Below are 17269 nucleotides of genomic sequence, written 5' to 3'. Positions count from 1 at the left end.
ACTTGCCTGATAAATTCATTTCTTTCATATTGGCAAGCGTTCATGAGCTAGTGACGTATGAGATATACAATCCTACTAACGGGAGACAAAGTTTCCCAAACCTCAAAATGCCTATAAATACACCCCTCACCACACCCACAATTCAGTTTAAAGAATAGCCAAGTAGTGGGGTGATAGAAAAAGGAGTAAAAAGCATCAAAAAAGGAATTTGGAAATAATTGTGCTTTATACAAAAAAATCATAACCACCATAAAAAGGGTTGGTCTCATGGACTCTTGCCAATATGAAAGAAATTAATTTATCAGGTAAGTTCTTACAAAAATTATGTTTTCTTTCATGTAATTGGCAAGAGTCCATGAGCTAGTGACGTATGGGATAGCAATACCCAAGATGTGAAACTCCACAGAAGAGTCCCTAGAGAGGGAGGGATAAAAATAATAACCATTTTCCGCTGAAAAAATTAATCCACAAACCAAAATATAAATTTATTCTCATAAATGAAAAAGAAAAACTTAAACATAAGCAGAGGAATCAAACTGAAATGGCTGCCTGAAGAACTTTTCTACCAAAAACTGCTTCCAAGGAAGCAAATACATCAAAATGGTAGAATTTAGTAAATGTATGCAAAGAAGACCAAGTTGCTGCTTTGCAAATCTGATCAACAGAAGCTTCATTCTTAAAAGCCCACAAAGTGGAGACTGATCTAGTAGAATGAGCTGTAACTCTTTGAGGCGGAGCCTGACCCGACTCCAAATAAGCCTGTTGAATCAAAAGCTTTAACCAGGATACCAAGGAAATGGCAGAAGCTTTCTGACCTTTCCTAGGACCAGAAAAGACAACAAATAGACTAGAAGTCTTCCTGAAATCTTTAGTAGCTTCAACATAATATTTCAAAGCTCTTACAACATCCAAAGAATGTAAGGATCTCTCCAATGAATTCTTAGGATTAGGGCACAAAGAAGGAACAACTATTACTCTAATAATGTTGTTAGAATTCACAACCTTAGGAAGAAATTTAAAAGAAGTCCGCAAAACTGCCTTATCCTGATGGAAAATCAAAAAAGGAGATTCACAGGAAAGAGCAGATGATTTGGAAACTCTTCTAGCAGAAGAGATGTCCAAAAGGAACAACACTTTACAAGAAAGTATTTTAATGTCCAAAGAATGCATAGGCTCAAACGGAAAAGCCTGTAAAGCCTTCAAAACCAAATTAAGACTCCAAGGAGGAGAGATTGATTTAACGACAGGCTTGATAAGGATCAAAGCCTGCACAAAAACATAATTTATGCTTACCTGATAAATTTATTCTCTTGTAGTGTATCCAGTCCACGGATCATCCATTACTTATGGGATATTCTTCTTCCCAACAGGAAGTTGCAAGAGGATCACCCACAGCAGAGCTGCTATATAGCTCCTCCCTTAACTGTCATATCCAGTCATTCGACCGAAAACAAACAGAGAAAGGAGAAACCATAGGGTGCAGTGGTGACTGTAGTTTAATTAAAATGAATAAAGTGGTTCAAACTGAACTCCTTGAAGAACTTTAAGAACCAAGTTTAAGCTCCACGGGGGAGCAACAGGTTTAAACACAGGCTTAATTCTAACCAAAGCCTGGCAAAATGCCTGGACGTCTGGAACCTCTGCCAGACGCTTGTGCAAAAGAATAGACAGAGCAGAAATCTGTCCCTTTAAGGAACTAGCTGATAATCCTTTGTCCAAGAGCTCTGGGAGAAAAGACAATATTCTAGGAATCCTAACCTTACTCCATGAGTAATTCTTGGATTCACACCAATAAAGATATTTACTCCATATCTTGTGGTAGATTTTCCTGGTAACAGGCTTTCGTGCCTGTATTAAAGTATCAATGACTGACTCAGAGAAGCCACGCTTTGATAGAATCAAGCGTTCAATCTCCATGCAGTCTCAGAGAAATAAGATTTGGATGATTGAAAGAACCTTGTATCAGAAGGTCCTGTCTTAGAGGCAGAGTCCATGGTGGAAAGGATGACATGTCCACTAGGTCTGCATACCAAGTCCTGCGTGGCTACGCAGGTGCTATCAGAATCACTGATGCTCTCTCCTGTTTGATTTTGGCAATCAGTCGAGGGAGCAGAGGAAACGGTGGAAACACATAAGCCAGGTTGAAGAACCAAGGCGCTGCTAGAGCATCTATCAGCGTCGCTTCTGGGTCCCTGGACCTGGATCCGTAACAAGGAAGCTTGGCGTTCTGGCGAGACGCCATGAGATCCAACTCTGGTTTGCCCCAACGATGAATCAACTGAGCAAACACCTCCGGATGGAGTTCCCACTCCCCCGGATGGAAAGTCTGACGACTTAGAAAATCCGCTTCCCAGTTCTCCACGCCTGGGATATGGATTGCTGACAGGTGGCAAGAGTGGTACTCTGCCCAGCGAATTATTTTTGAGACTTCTAACATCGCTAGGGAACTCCTTTTTGCCCCTTGATGGTTGATCTGTAAGCCACAGTCATGATGTTGTCCGACTGAAATCTGATGAACCTCAGTGTTGCTAACTGAGGCCAAGCCAGAAGAGCATTGAATATCGCTCTTAACTCCAGAATATTTATTGGAAGGAGTTTCTCCTCCTGAGTCCACGATCCCTGTGCCTTCAGGGAATTCCAGACTGCACCCCAACCTAGAAGGTTGGCATCTGTTGTTACAATTGTCCAATCTGGCCTGCGAAAGGTCATACCCTTGGACAGGTGTACCCGAGACAACCACCAGAGAAGAGAATCTCTGGTCTCTTGATCCAGATTTAGCAGAGGGGACAAATCTGTGTAATCCCCATTCCACTGACTCAGCATGCATAATTGCAGCGGTCTGAGATGAAGGCGCGCAAATGGCACTATGTCCATTGCCGCTACCATTAAGCCGATTACCTCCATACACTGAGCTACCGAAGGGCGCGGAATAGAGTGAAGAACACGGCAAGCATTTAGAAGTTTTGATAACCTGGACTCTGTCAGGTAAATTTTCATTTCTACAGAATCTATAAGAGTCCCTAAGGAGACGACTCTTGTGAGTGGGGATAGAGAACTCTTTTCCTCGTTCACTTTCCACCCGTGCGACCTCAGAAATGCCAGAACTATCTCTGTATGAGACTTGGCAACTTGAAAGCTTGACGCCTGTATCAGGATGTCGTCTAGATACGGAGCCACCGCTATGCCTCGCGGTCTTAGAACCGCCAGAAGTGAGCGCAGAACCTTTGTAAAGATTCTCGGGGCTGTAGCCAACCCGAAGGGAAGAGCTACAAATTGGTAATGCCTGTCTAGAAAGGCAAACCTTAGAAACCGATGATGATCTTTGTGAATCGGTATGTGAAGGTAGGCATCCTTTAAGTCCACTGTGGTCATGTACTGAACTTCTTGGATCATGGGTAGGATGGTCCGAATAGTTTCCATTTTGAAAGATGGAACTCTGAGGAATTTGTTTAAGATCTTTAGATCCAAAATTGGTCTGAAGGTTCCCTCTTTTTTGGGAACCACAAACAGATTCGAATAAAAACCCTGTCCTTGTTCCGTCCGCGGAACTGGATGGATCACTCCCATAACTAGGAGGTCTTGCACACAGCGTAGGAATGCCTCTTTCTTTATCTGATTTGCAGATAGCCTTGAAAGATGAAATCTCCCTTGTGGAGGGGAAGCTTTGAAGTACAGAAGATATCCCTGAGATATGATCTCCAACGCCCAGGGATCCCGAACATCTCTTGCCCACGCCTGGGCAAAGAGAGAAAGTCTGCCCCCTACTAGATCCGTCGCCGGATAGGGGGCCGTTCCTTCATGCTGTCTTAGAGGCAGCAGCAGGCTTTCTGGCCTGCTTGCCTTTGTTCCAGGACTGGTTAGGTTTCCAGGCCTGCTTAGATTGAGCAAAAGTTCCCTCTTGTTTTGAAGCGGAGGAAGTTGATGCTGCACCTGCCTTGAAATTTCGAAAGGCACGAAAATTAGACTGTTTGGCCTTTGCTTTGGCCCTGTCCTGAGGAAGGGTGTGACCCTTACCTCCAGTAATGTCAGCAATAATTTCCTTCAAACCAGGCCCGAATAAGGTCTGCCCCTTGAAAGGAATGTTGAGTAATTTAGACTTCGAAGTCACGTCAGCTGACCAGGATTTAAGCCATAGCGCCCTACGCGCTTGGATGGCGAATCCGGAATTCTTAGCCGTTAGTTTAGTCAAATGAACAATGGCATCAGAAACAAATGAGTTAGCTAGCTTAAGCGTTCTAAGCTTGTCAATAATTTCAGTCAATGGAGCTGTATGGATGGCCTCTTCCAGGGCCTCAAACCAAAATGCCGCCGCGGCCGTGACAGGTGCAATGCATGCAAGGGGCTGTAAAATAAAACCTTGTTGAATAAACATTTTCTTAAGGTAACCGTCCAATTTTTTATCCATTGGATATGAAAAAGCACAACTGTCCTCAACCGGGATAGTAGTACGCTTTGCTAAAGTAGAAACTGCTCCCTCCACCTTAGGGACCGTCTGCCATAAGTCCCGTGTAGTGGCGTCTATTGGACACATTTTTCTAAATATAGGAGGTGGGGAAAAAGGCACACCCGGTCTATCCCACTCCTTGCTAATAATTTCTGTAAGCCTTTTAGGTATAGGAAAAACATCAGTACACACCGGTACCGCATAGTATTTATCCAGCCTACACAATTTCTCTGGTACTGCAACTGTGTTACAGTTATTCAGAGAAGCTAATACCTTCCCAAGCAACACACGGAGGTTCTCAAGCTTAAATTTAAAATTAGAAATCTCTGAATCAGGTTTCCCCGAATCAGAGATGTCACCCACAGACTGAAGCTGTCCGTCCTCATGATCTGCATATTGTGACGCAGTATCAGACATGGCCCTTACAGCATCTGCGCGCTCTGTATTTCTCCTAACCCCAGAGCAATCGCGCTTGCCTCTTAATTCAGGCAACCTGGATAATACCTCTGACAGGGTATTATTCATGATTGCAGCCATGTCCTGCAAGGTAATCGCTATGGGCGTCCCTGATGTAATTGGCGCCATATTAGCGTGCATCCCCTGAGAGGGAGGCGAAGGGTCTGACACGTGGGGAGAGTTAGTCGGCATAACTTCCCCCTCGTCAGAATCTTCTGGTGATATTTCTTTTATAGTTAAAGACTGATCTTTACTGTTTAAGGTGAAATCAATACATTTAGTACACATTCTCCTATGGGGCTCCACCATGGCTTTCAAACATAATGAACAAGTAGTTTCCTCTGTTTCAGACATGTTTAAACAGACTAGCAAGCTTGGAAAACACTTTAAACAAGTTTACAAGCAATATAAAAAAACGTTACTGCACCTTTAAGAAACACAAATTTTGTCAAAATTTGAAATAACAGTGAAAAAAGGCAGTTACACTAACGAAATTTTTACAGTGTATGTAACAAGTTAGCAGAGCATTGCACCCACTTGCAAATGGATGATTAACCCCTTAATACCCAAAATGGAATAATAAAAGAAAAAAACAGTCACAACTGCCACAGCTCTACTGTGGCTTTTTACCTCCCTCAAAAACGACTTTGAAGCCTTTTGAGCCCTCCAGAGATGTCCTGGATCATGCAGAAGGAAACTGAATGTCTCTGTCAGTATTTTTAGCTGCACAGAAAAGCACTAAAATAGGCCCTTCCCACTCATATTGCAACAGTGGAAAGCCTAAGGAAACTGTTACTAGGCAAAATTCAAGCCAGCCATGTGGAAAAAAACTAGGCCCCAATAAGTTTTATCACCAAATACAGAGAGTGCAGAATTATTAGGCAAATGAGTATTTTGACCACTTCATCCTCTTTATGCATGTTGTCTTACTCCAAGCCTACTACCAATTAAGCATATTAGGTGATGTGCATCTCTGTAATGAGAAGGGGTGTGGTCTAATGACATCAACACCCTATATCAGGTGTGCATAATTATTAGGCAACTTCCTTTCCTTTGGCAAAATGGGTCAAAAGAAGGACTTGACAGGCTCAGAAAAGTCAAAAATAGTGAGATATCTTGCAGAGGGATGCAGCACTCTTAAAATTGCAAAGCTTCTGAAGCGTGATCATCGAACAATCAAGCGTTTAATTCAAAATAATCAACAGGGTCGCAAGAAGCATGTGGAAAAACCAAGGCGCAAAATAACTGCCCATGAACTGAGAAAAGTCAAGCGTGCAGCTGCCAAGATGCCACTTGCCACCAGTTTGGCCATATTTCAGAGCTGCAACATCACTGGAGTGCCCAAAAGCACAAGGTGTGCAATACTCAGAGACATGGCCAAGGTAAGAAAGGCTGAAAGACGACCACCACTGAACAAGACACACAAGCTGAAACGTCAAGACTGGGCCAAGAAATATCTCAAGACTGATTTTTCTAAGGTTTTATGGACTGATGAAATGAGAGTGAGTCTTGATGGGCCAGATGGATGGGCCCGTGGCTGGATTGGTAAAGGGCAGAGAGCTCCAGTCCGACTCAGACGCCAGCAAGGTGGAGGTGGAGTACTGGTTTGGGCTGGTATCATCAAAGATGAGCTTGTGGGGCCTTTTCGGGTTGAGGATGGAGTCAAGCTCAACTCCCAGTTTCTGGAAGACACCTTCTTCAAGCAGTGGTAAAGGAAGAAGTCTGCATCCTTCAAGAAAAACATGATTTTCATGCAGGACAATGCTCCATCACACGCGTCCAAGTACCCCACAGCGTGGCTGGCAAGAAAGGGTATAAAAGAAGAAAATCTAATGACATGGTCTCCTTGTTCACCTGATCCGAACCCCATTGAGAACCTGTGGTCCATCATCAAATGTGAGATTTACAAGGAGGGAAAACAGTACACCTCTCTGAACAGTGTCTGGGAGGCTGTGGTTGCTGCTGCACGCAATGTTGATGGTGAACAGATCAAAACACTTGACAGAATCCATGGATGGCAGGCTTTTGAGTGTCCTTGCAAAGAAAGGTGGCTATATTGGTCACTGATTTGTTTTTGTTTTGTTTTTGAATGTCAGAAAACAGAATTTATGTTTACCTGATAAATTACTTTCTCCAACGGTGTGTCCGGTCCACGGCGTCATCCTTACTTGTGGGATATTCTCTTCCCCAACAGGAAATGGCAAAGAGCCCAGCAAAGCTGGTCACATGATCCCTCCTAGGCTCCGCCTTCCCCAGTCATTCGACCGACGTAAAGGAGGAATATTTGCATAGGAGAAACCATATGATACCGTGGTGACTGTAGTTAAAGAAAATAAATTATCAGACCTGATTAAAAAACCAGGGCGGGCCGTGGACCGGACACACCGTTGGAGAAAGTAATTTATCAGGTAAACATAAATTCTGTTTTCTCCAACATAGGTGTGTCCGGTCCACGGCGTCATCCTTACTTGTGGGAACCAATACCAAAGCTTTAGGACACGGATGAAGGGAGGGAGCAAATCAGGTCACCTAGATGGAAGGCACCACGGCTTGCAAAACCTTTCTCCCAAAAATAGCCTCAGAAGAAGCAAAAGTATCAAACTTGTAAAATTTAGTAAAAGTGTGCAGTGAAGACCAAGTCGCTGCCTTACATATCTGATCAACAGAAGCCTCGTTCTTGAAGGCCCATGTGGAAGCCACAGCCCTAGTGGAATGAGCTGTGATTCTTTCAGGAGGCTGCCGTCCGGCAGTCTCGTAAGCCAATCTGATGATGCTTTTAATCCAAAAAGAGAGAGAGGTAGAAGTTGCTTTTTGACCTCTCCTTTTACCAGAATAAACAACAAACAAGGAAGATGTTTGTCTAAAATCCTTTGTAGCATCTAAATAGAATTTTAGAGCACGAACAACATCCAAATTGTGCAACAAACGTTCCTTCTTTGAAACTGGATTCGGACACAAAGAAGGCACGACTATCTCCTGGTTAATGTTTTAAAACAGGTTTAGTACGTAAAACCACCTTATCTGCATGGAACACCAGATAAGGAGGAGAACACTGCAGAGCAGATAATTCTGAAACTCTTCTAGCAGAAGAAATTGCAACCAAAAACAAAACTTTCCAAGATAATAACTTAATATCAACGGAATGTAAGGGTTCAAACGGAACCCCCTGAAGAACTGAAAGAACTAAATTGAGACTCCAAGGAGGAGTCAAAGGTTTGTAAACAGGCTTGATTCTAACCAGAGCCTGAACAAAGGCTTGAACATCTGGCACAGCTGCCAGTTTTTTGTGAAGTAACACAGACAAGGCAGAAATCTGTCCCCTCAAGGAACTAGCAGATAATCCTTTCTCCAAACCTTCTTGAAGGAAGGATAGAATCTTAGGAATTTTTACCTTGTCCCAAGGGAATCCTTTAGATTCACACCAACAGATATATTTTTTCCATATTTTGTGGTAAATTTTTCTAGTTACAGGCTTTCTGGCCTGAACAAGAGTATCAATGACAGAATCTGAGAACCCTCGCTTTGATAAGATCAAGCGTTCAATCTCCAAGCAGTCAGTTGGAGTGAGACCAGATTCGGATGTTCGAACGGACCTTGAACAAGAAGGTCTCGTCTCAAAGGTAGCTTCCATGGTGGAGCCGATGACATATTCACCAGGTCTGCATACCAAGTCCTGCGTGGCCACGCAGGAGCTATCAAGATCACCGATGCTCTCTCCTGATTGATCCTGGCTACCAGCCTGGGGATGAGAGGAAACGGCGGGAATACATAAGCTAGTTTGAAGGTCCAAGGTGCTACTAGTGCATCTACTAGAGTCGCCTTGGGATCCCTGGATCTGGACCCGTAGCAAGGAACCTTGAAGTTCTGACGAGAGGCCATCAGATCCATGTCTGGAATGCCCCACAATTGAGTAATTTGGGCAAAGATTTCCGGATGGAGTTCCCACTCCCCCGGATGAAATGTCTGACGACTCAGAAAATCCGCTTCCCAATTTTCCACTCCTGGGATGTGGATTGCAGACAAGTGGCAGGAGTGAGTCTCCGCCCATTGAATGATTTTGGTCACTTCTTCCATCGCCAGGGAACTCCTTGTTCCCCCCTGATGGTTGATGTACGCAACAGTCGTCATGTTGTCTGATTGAAACCGTATGAACTTGGCCTTTGCTAGCTGAGGCCAAGCCTTGAGAGCATTGAGTATCGCTCTCAGTTCCAGAATATTTATCGGTAGAAGAGATTCTTCCCGAGACCAAAGACCCTGAGCTTTCAGGGGTCCCCAGACCGCGCCCCAGCCCACCAGACTGGCGTCGGTCGTGACAATGACCCACTCTGGTCTGCGGAAGCTCATCCCCTGTGACAGGTTGTCCAGGGACAGCCACCAACGGAGTGAATCTCTGGTCCTCTGATTTACTTGTATCGTCGGAGACAAGTCTGTATAGTCCCCATTCCACTGACTGAGCATGCACAGTTGTAATGGTCTTAGATGAATGCGCGCAAAAGGAACTATGTCCATTGCCGCTACCATCAAACCTATTACTTCCATGCACTGCGCTATGGAAGGAAGAGGAACAGAATGAAGTATTTGACAAGAGTTCAGAAGTTTTGATTTTCTGGCCTCTGTCAGAAAAATCCTCATTTCTAAGGAGTCTATTATTGTTCCCAAGAAGGGAACCCTTGTTGACGGAGACAGAGAACTTTTTTCTACGTTCACTTTCCACCCGTGAGATCTGAGAAAGGCCAGGACAATGTCCGTGTGAGCCTTTGCTTGAGGAAGGGACGACGCTTGAATCAGAATGTCGTCCAAGTAAGGTACTACTGCAATGACCCTTGGTCTTAGCACCGCTAGAAGGGACCCTAGTACCTTTGTGAAAATCCTTGGAGCAGTGGCTAATCCGAACGGAAGTGCCACAAACTGGTAATGCTTGTCCAGGAATGCGAACCTTAGGAACCGATGATGTTCCTTGTGGATAGGAATATGTAGATACGCATCCTTTAAATCCACTGTGGTCATGAATTGACCTTCCTGGATGGAAGGAAGAATAGTTCGAATGGTTTCCATTTTGAACGATGGAACCTTGAGAAACTTGTTTAGGATCTTGAGATCTAAGATTGGTCTGAATGTTCCCTCTTTTTTGGGAACTACGAACAGATTGGAGTAGAACCCCATCCCTTGTTCTCCTAATGGAACAGGATGAATCACTCCCATTTTTAACAGGTCTTCTACACAATGTAAGAATGCCTGTTTTTTTATGTGGTCTGAAGACAATTGAGACCTGTGGAACCTCCCCCTTGGGGGAAGCCCCTTGAATTCCAGAAGATAACCTTGGGAGACTATTTCTAGCGCCCAAGGATCCAGAACATCTCTTGCCCAAGCCTGAGCGAAGAGAGAGAGTCTGCCCCCCACCAGATCCGGTCCCGGATCGGGGGCCAACATCTCATGCTGTCTTGGTAGCAGTGGCAGGTTTCTTGGCCTGCTTTCCTTTGTTCCAGCCTTGCATTGGTCTCCAGGCTGGCTTGGCTTGAGAAGTATTACCCTCTTGCTTAGAGGACGTAGCACTTGGGGCTGGTCCGTTTCTGCGAAAGGGACGAAAATTAGGTTTATTTTTGGCCTTGAAAGACCTATCCTGAGGAAGGGCGTGGCCCTTGCCCCCAGTGATATCAGAGATAATCTCTTTCAAGTCAGGGCCAAACAGCGTTTTCCCCTTGAAAGGAATGTTAAGCAATTTGTTCTTGGAAGACGCATCCGCTGACCAAGATTTTAACCAAAGCGCTCTGCGCGCCACAATAGCAAAACCAGAATTTTTCGCCGCTAACCTAGCCAATTGCAAAGTGGCGTCTAGGGTGAAAGAATTAGCCAATTTGAGAGCACGAATTCTGTCCATAATCTCCTCATAAGAAGAAGAATTATTATTGATCGCCTTTTCTAGCTCATCGAACCAGAAACACGCGGCTGTAGTGACAGGAACAATGCATGAAATTGGTTGTAGAAGGTAACCTTGCTGAACAAACATCTTTTTAAGCAAACCTTCTAATTTTTTATCCATAGGATCTTTGAAAGCACAACTATCTTCTATGGGTATAGTGGTGCGTTTGTTTAGAGTAGAAACCGCCCCCTCGACCTTGGGGACTGTCTGCCATAAGTCCTTTCTGGGGTCGACCATAGGAAACAATTTTTTAAATATGGGGGGAGGGACGAAAGGTATACCGGGCCTTTCCCATTCTTTATTTACAATGTCCGCCACCCGCTTGGGTATAGGAAAAGCTTCGGGGGTTCCCGGGACCTCTAGGAACTTGTCCATTTTACATAGTTTCTCTGGAATGACCAAATTCTCACAATCATCCAGAGTGGATAACACCTCCTTAAGCAGAGCGCGGAGATGTTCCAATTTAAATTTAAATGTAATCACATCAGGTTCAGCTTGTTGAGAAATTTTCCCTGAATCTGAAATTTCTCCCTCAGACAAAACCTCCCTGGCCCCCTCAGACTGGTGTAGGGGCCCTTCAGAACCAATATCATCAGCGTCCTCATGCTCTTCAGTATTTTCTAAAACAGAGCAGTCGCGCTTTCGCTGATAAGTGGGCATTTTGGCTAAAATGTTTTTGATAGAATTATCCATTACAGCCGTTAATTGTTGCATAGTAAGGAGTATTGGCGCGCTAGATGTACTAGGGGCCTCCTGTGTGGGCAAGACTGGTGTAGACGAAGGAGGGGATGATGCAGTACCATGCTTACTCCCCTCACTTGAGGAATCATCTTGGGCATTATTTTCTCTAAATTTTGTGTCACATAAATCACATCTATTTAAATGAGAAGGAACCTTGGCTTCCCCACATTCAGAACACAGTCTATCTGGTAGTTCAGACATGTTAAACAGGCAAAAACTTGATAACAAAGTACAAAAAACGTTTTAAAATAAACCGTTACTGTCACTTTAAATTTTAAACTGAACACACTTTATTACTGCAATTGCGAAAAAGTATGAAGGAATTGTTCAAAATTCACCAAAATTTCACCACAGTGTCTTAAAGCCTTAAAAGTATTGCACACCAAATTTGGAAGCTTTAACCCTTAAAATAACGGAACCGGAGCCGTTTTTATATTTAACCCCTTTACAGTCCCTGGTATCTGCTTTGCTGAGACCCAACCAAGCCCAAAGGGGAATACGATACCAAATGACGCCTTCAGAAAGTCTTTTCTATGTATCAGAGCTCCTCACACATGCATCTGCATGTCATGCTTCTCAAAAACAAGTGCGCAATACAGGCGCGAAAATGAGACTCTGCCTATGATTAGGGAAAGCCCCTAGAGAATAAGGTGTCCAATACAGTGCCTGCCGGTTATTTTACATAATTCCCAAGATTAAAATAATTCCTCAAGGCTATGGAGTATAAAATATAAATCGATTTAGCCCAGAAAATGTCTACAGTCTTAGAAAGCCCTTGTGAAGCCCTTTTTTTCTTTCTGTAATAAAAATGGCTTACCGGATCCCATAGGGAAAATGACAGCTTCCAGCATTACATCGTCTTGTTAGAATGTGTCATACCTCAAGCAGCAAAAGTCTGCTCACTGTTCCCCCAACTGAAGTTAATTCCTCTCAACAGTCCTGTGTGGAACAGCCATCGATTTTAGTAACGGTTGCTAAAATCATTTTCCTCTTACAAACAGAAATCTTCATCTCTTTTCTGTTTCAGAGTAAATAGTACATACCAGCACTATTTTAAAATAACAAACTCTTGATTGAATAATAAAAACTACAGTTAAACACTAAAAAACTCTAAGCCATCTCTGTGGAGATGTTGCCTGTACAACGGCAAAGAGAATGACTGGGGAAGGCGGAGCCTAGGAGGGATCATGTGACCAGCTTTGCTGGGCTCCTTGCCATTTCCTGTTGGGGAAGAGAATATCCCACAAGTAAGGATGACGCCGTGGACCGGACACACCTATGTTGGAGAAATGTATATTTGTGAATGTTGAGATGTTATATTGGTTTCACTGGTAAAAATAAATAATTGAAATGGGTATATATTTGTTTTTTGTTAAGTTGCCTAAAAATTATGCACAGTAATAGTCACCTGCACACACAGATATCCCCCTAAAATAGCTATAACTAAAAACAAACTAAAAACTACTTCCAAAACTATTCAGCTTTGATATTAATGAGTTTTTTGGGTTCATTGAGAACATGGTTGTTGTTCAATAATAAAAAAAATCCTCAAAAATACAACTTGCCTAATAATTCTGCACTCCCTGTACATATAAAAACGATTAAACATGCCAGCAAATGTTTTATATTACATTTTTATAAGAGTATGCATCTCTATTAATAAGCCTGATACCAGTAGCTATCACTGCATTTAAGGGTTTACTTACATTAGTTCGGTATCAGCAGCATTTTCTAGCAAATTCCATCCCTAGAAAAATATTAACTGCACATACCTTATTGCAGGAAAACCTGCACGCCATTCCCTCTCTGAAGTTACCTCACTCCTCAGAATATGTGAGAACAGCCATGGATCTTAGTTACTTCTGCTAAGATCATAGAAAACGCAGGCAGATTCTTCTTCTAAATACTGCCTGAGATAAACAGTACACTCCGGCACCATTTAAAAATAACAAACTTTTGATAGAAGAATAAACTAAGTATAAAACACCACACTCCTCTTACGACCTCCATCTTGGTTGAGGCTTGCAAGAGAATGACTGGATATGACAGTTAGGGGAGGAGCTATATAGCAGCTCTGCTGTGGGTGATCCTCTTGCAACTTCCTGTTGGGAAGGAGAATATCCCATAAGTAATGGATGATCCGTGGACTGGATACACTTAACAAGAGAAACAGTGAATATCAGGAAGCTTAGCAAGTCCCACCCTGATGATTGACATATGCCACAGACCCTTATTATTCTGACAAAAGGAACGAAAATGGTTAGAAGCCCTAAATTTACCCTTAGACTTTTTATCCTGAGGCAAAAAAGCTCCCTTCCCCCCAGTAACAGTTGAAATAATAGAATCCAACTGAGAACCAAATAATTTATTACCTTGGAAAGAAAGAGATAGCAATGTTGACTTAGAAGTCATAGCCTCATTTCAAGTTTAAGCCATAAAGCACTTCTATCTAAAATAGCTAAAGACATATACCTGACATCAATTCTAACAATATCAAAAATGGCATCACAAATGAAATTATTAGCATGTTGAATAAGCTTAACAATGCTATACACATTAGGATCGGGTACTTGTTGCACTAAAGTTTCTAACCAAAAAGTTGAAGCCGCAGCAACATCAGCCAAAGAAATAGCAGGCCTAAGAAGATTACCTGCACATAAATAAGCCTTCCTTAGATAAGACTCAAGTTTCCTATCTAAAGGATCTTTAAAAGAAGTACTATCTGCCGTAGGAATAGTAGTACGCTTTGCAAGAGTAGAGATAGCCCCATCAACTTTGGGGATCTTTTCCCAAAACTCCAAAAAGAGCCCTAAATAGCACGGAGTTCTAAAATATTGATTGGTAACCTCGCCTCTTGAGATTTCCAGACCCTTTGTGCTGTCAGAGATCCCCAGACAGCTCCCCAACCTGAAAGACTTGCATCTGTTGTGATCACAGTCCAGGCTAGACTAACAAAAGAGGCTCCTTGAACTATACAATGGTTATCTAACCACCAAATCAGAGAGAATTGAACATTGGGATTTAAGGATCTTAATTGTGATATCTTTGTATAATCCCTGCACCATTGATTCAGCATACAAAGCTGGAGAGGTCTCATATGAAAACGAGCAAAGGGGATCGCGTCCAATGCTGCAGTCATGAGACCTAAAACTTCCATGCACATAGCTACTGAAGGGAATGATTGAGACCGAAGGTTCCGACAATTTTTGTCGTCTCTTGTCTCTTAGAGACAGAGTCATAGACACTGAATCTATCTGGAAACCTAAAAAGGTGACCCTTGTCTGAGGAATCAAGGAACGTTTTGGTAAATTGATCCTCCAACCATGTCTTTGAAGAAACAACACTAGTTGATTTGTGTGAGATTCTGCAGACTGTAAAGACTGAGCTATTACCAAGATATCGTCCAAATAAGGAAACACTGCAATACCCTGTTCTCTGATTACAGAGAACCTTTGAAAAGATTCTTGGAGCTGTCGCTAGGCAAATGAATAAGCAACCAATTGGTAATGCTTGTCTAGAAAAGAGAATCTCAGAAACTGATAGTGGTCTGGATGAATCGGAATAACATAATTTATGTAAAAATTTACCTGGCAAGAGTCCATGAGCTAGTGATGTATGGGATATACATTCCTACCAGGAGGGGCAAAGTTTCCAAAACCTTAAAATGCACCCCCACCACACCCACAATTCAGTTTAACAAATAGCCAAGAAGTGGGTTGATAAGAAAGGAGCGAAAGCATCAACAAGGAATTGGAATAATTGTGCTTTATGCAAAAAAATCATAACCACCACAAAAAGGGTGGGCCTCATGGACTCTTGCCAATATGAAAGAAATGAATTTATCAGGTAAGTTCTTATATAAATTATCTTTTCTTTCATGTAATTGGCAAGCGTCCATGAGCTAGTGACGTATGGGATAGCAAATACCCAAGATGTGGAACTCCACGCAAGAGTCACGAGAGAGGGAGGGATAAAAATAAAGACAGCCAATTCCGCTGAAAAATTAATCCACAACCCAAATCAAAAATTTTAATCTTTATAATGAAAAGAACTGAAATTATAAGCAGAAGAATCAAACTGAAACAGCTGCCTGAAGTACTTTTCTACCAAAAACTGCTTCAGAAGAAGAGAAAACATCAAAATGGTAGAATTAAGTAAAAGTATGCAAAGAAGACCAAGTCGCTGCTTTGCAAATCTGATCAACAGAAGCTTCATTCTTAAAAGCCCAGGAAGTAGAAACTGACCTAGTAGAATGAGCCATAACCCTCTGAGGCGGGGATTTACCCGACTACAAATAAGCATGACGAATCAAAAGCTTTAACCAAGATGCCAAAGAAATGGCAGAAGCCTTCTGACCTTTCCTAGAACCAGAAAAGATAACAAATAGACTAGAAGTCTTTCTGAAATCTTTAGTAGCTTCAACATAATATTTCAAAGCTCTTACCACATACAAAGAATGTAAAGATCTCTCCAGAGAATTCTTAGGATTAGGAAACAAGGAAGGGACAACAATTTCTTTACTAATGTTGTTGGAATTCACAACTTTAGGTAAAAAATTAAATGAAGTCCGCAAAACCGCCTTATCCTGATGAAAAATCAGAAAAGGAGACTCACAAGAAAGAGCAGATAATTCAGAAACTCTTCTAGCTGAAGAGATGGCCAAAAGGAACAATACTTTCCAGGAAAGTATGTCCAAAGAATGCATAGGCTCAAACGGAGGAGCCTGTAAAACCCTCAAAACCAAATTAAGACTCCAAGGAGGAGAAATTGGCTTAATGACAGGCTTGATACGATCCAAAACCTGAACAAAACAATGAATATCAGGAAGATTAGCAATATTTCTGTGAAACAGAACAGAAAGAGCAGAGATTTGTCCCTTCAAAGAACTTGCAGACAAACCTTTATCCAAACCATCCTGAAGAAACTGTAAAATTCTAGGAATTCTAAAAGAATGCCAGGAAAATTTATGAGAAGAACACCATGAAATATAAGTCTTCCAAACTTGATAATAAATCTTCCTAGAAACAGATTTACAAGCCTGTAACATAGTATTAATCACCGAGTCAGAGAAACCTCTATGACTAAGCACTAGGCGTTCAATTTCCATACCTTCAAATTTAATGATTTGAGATCCTGATGGAAAAATGGACCTTGAGATAGAAGGTCTGGCCTTAACGGAAGTGGCCAAGGTTGGCAACTGGACATCCGAACAAGATCCGCATACCAAAACCTGTGTGGCCATGCTGGAGCCACCAGCAGTACAAATGAACGCTCCATTATGATTTTGGAAATCACTCTTGGAAGAAGAACTAGAGGCGGAAAGAGATAAGCAGGTTGATAATTCCAAGGAAGTGACAACGCATCCACTGCTTCCGCCTGAGGATCCCTGGACCTGGACAGATACCTGGGAAGTTTTCTGTTTAGATGAGAAGCCATCAGATCTATTTCTGGAAGCCCCCACATCTGAACAATCTGAAGAAACACATCTGGGTGAAGAGACCATTCTCCCAGATGTAAGGTCTGGCGACTGAGATAATCCACTTCCCAATTGTCTATACCTGGGCTATGGACCGCAGATATTAGAAAGGAACTGGATTCCGCCCATGCAAGTATCCGAGATACTTCTTTCATAGCTAGAGGACTGTGAGTCCCACCTTGATGATTGACATACGACCCGGTTGTGACATTGTCTGTCTGAAAACAAATAA

The 17269-nt window shown here is 42.5% G+C and overlaps 1 protein-coding gene across 3 annotated transcripts in view; it reads right to left on the bottom strand.

Annotated features, from left to right (window-relative positions):
• The window catches only part of CBLB (Cbl proto-oncogene B), a 657992-nt gene that overhangs the window by 107023 nt on the left and 533700 nt on the right, over positions 1-17269 (bottom strand). The window lies entirely within an intron of this gene.

Source organism: Bombina bombina, chromosome 3 (genome assembly GCF_027579735.1).
Source record: "Bombina bombina isolate aBomBom1 chromosome 3, aBomBom1.pri, whole genome shotgun sequence".
Lineage (NCBI taxonomy): Eukaryota > Metazoa > Chordata > Amphibia > Anura > Bombinatoridae > Bombina > Bombina bombina.
The sequence above is the reverse complement of the archived record's forward strand: the minus strand, read 5'-3'. Positions and strand labels throughout refer to the sequence as shown.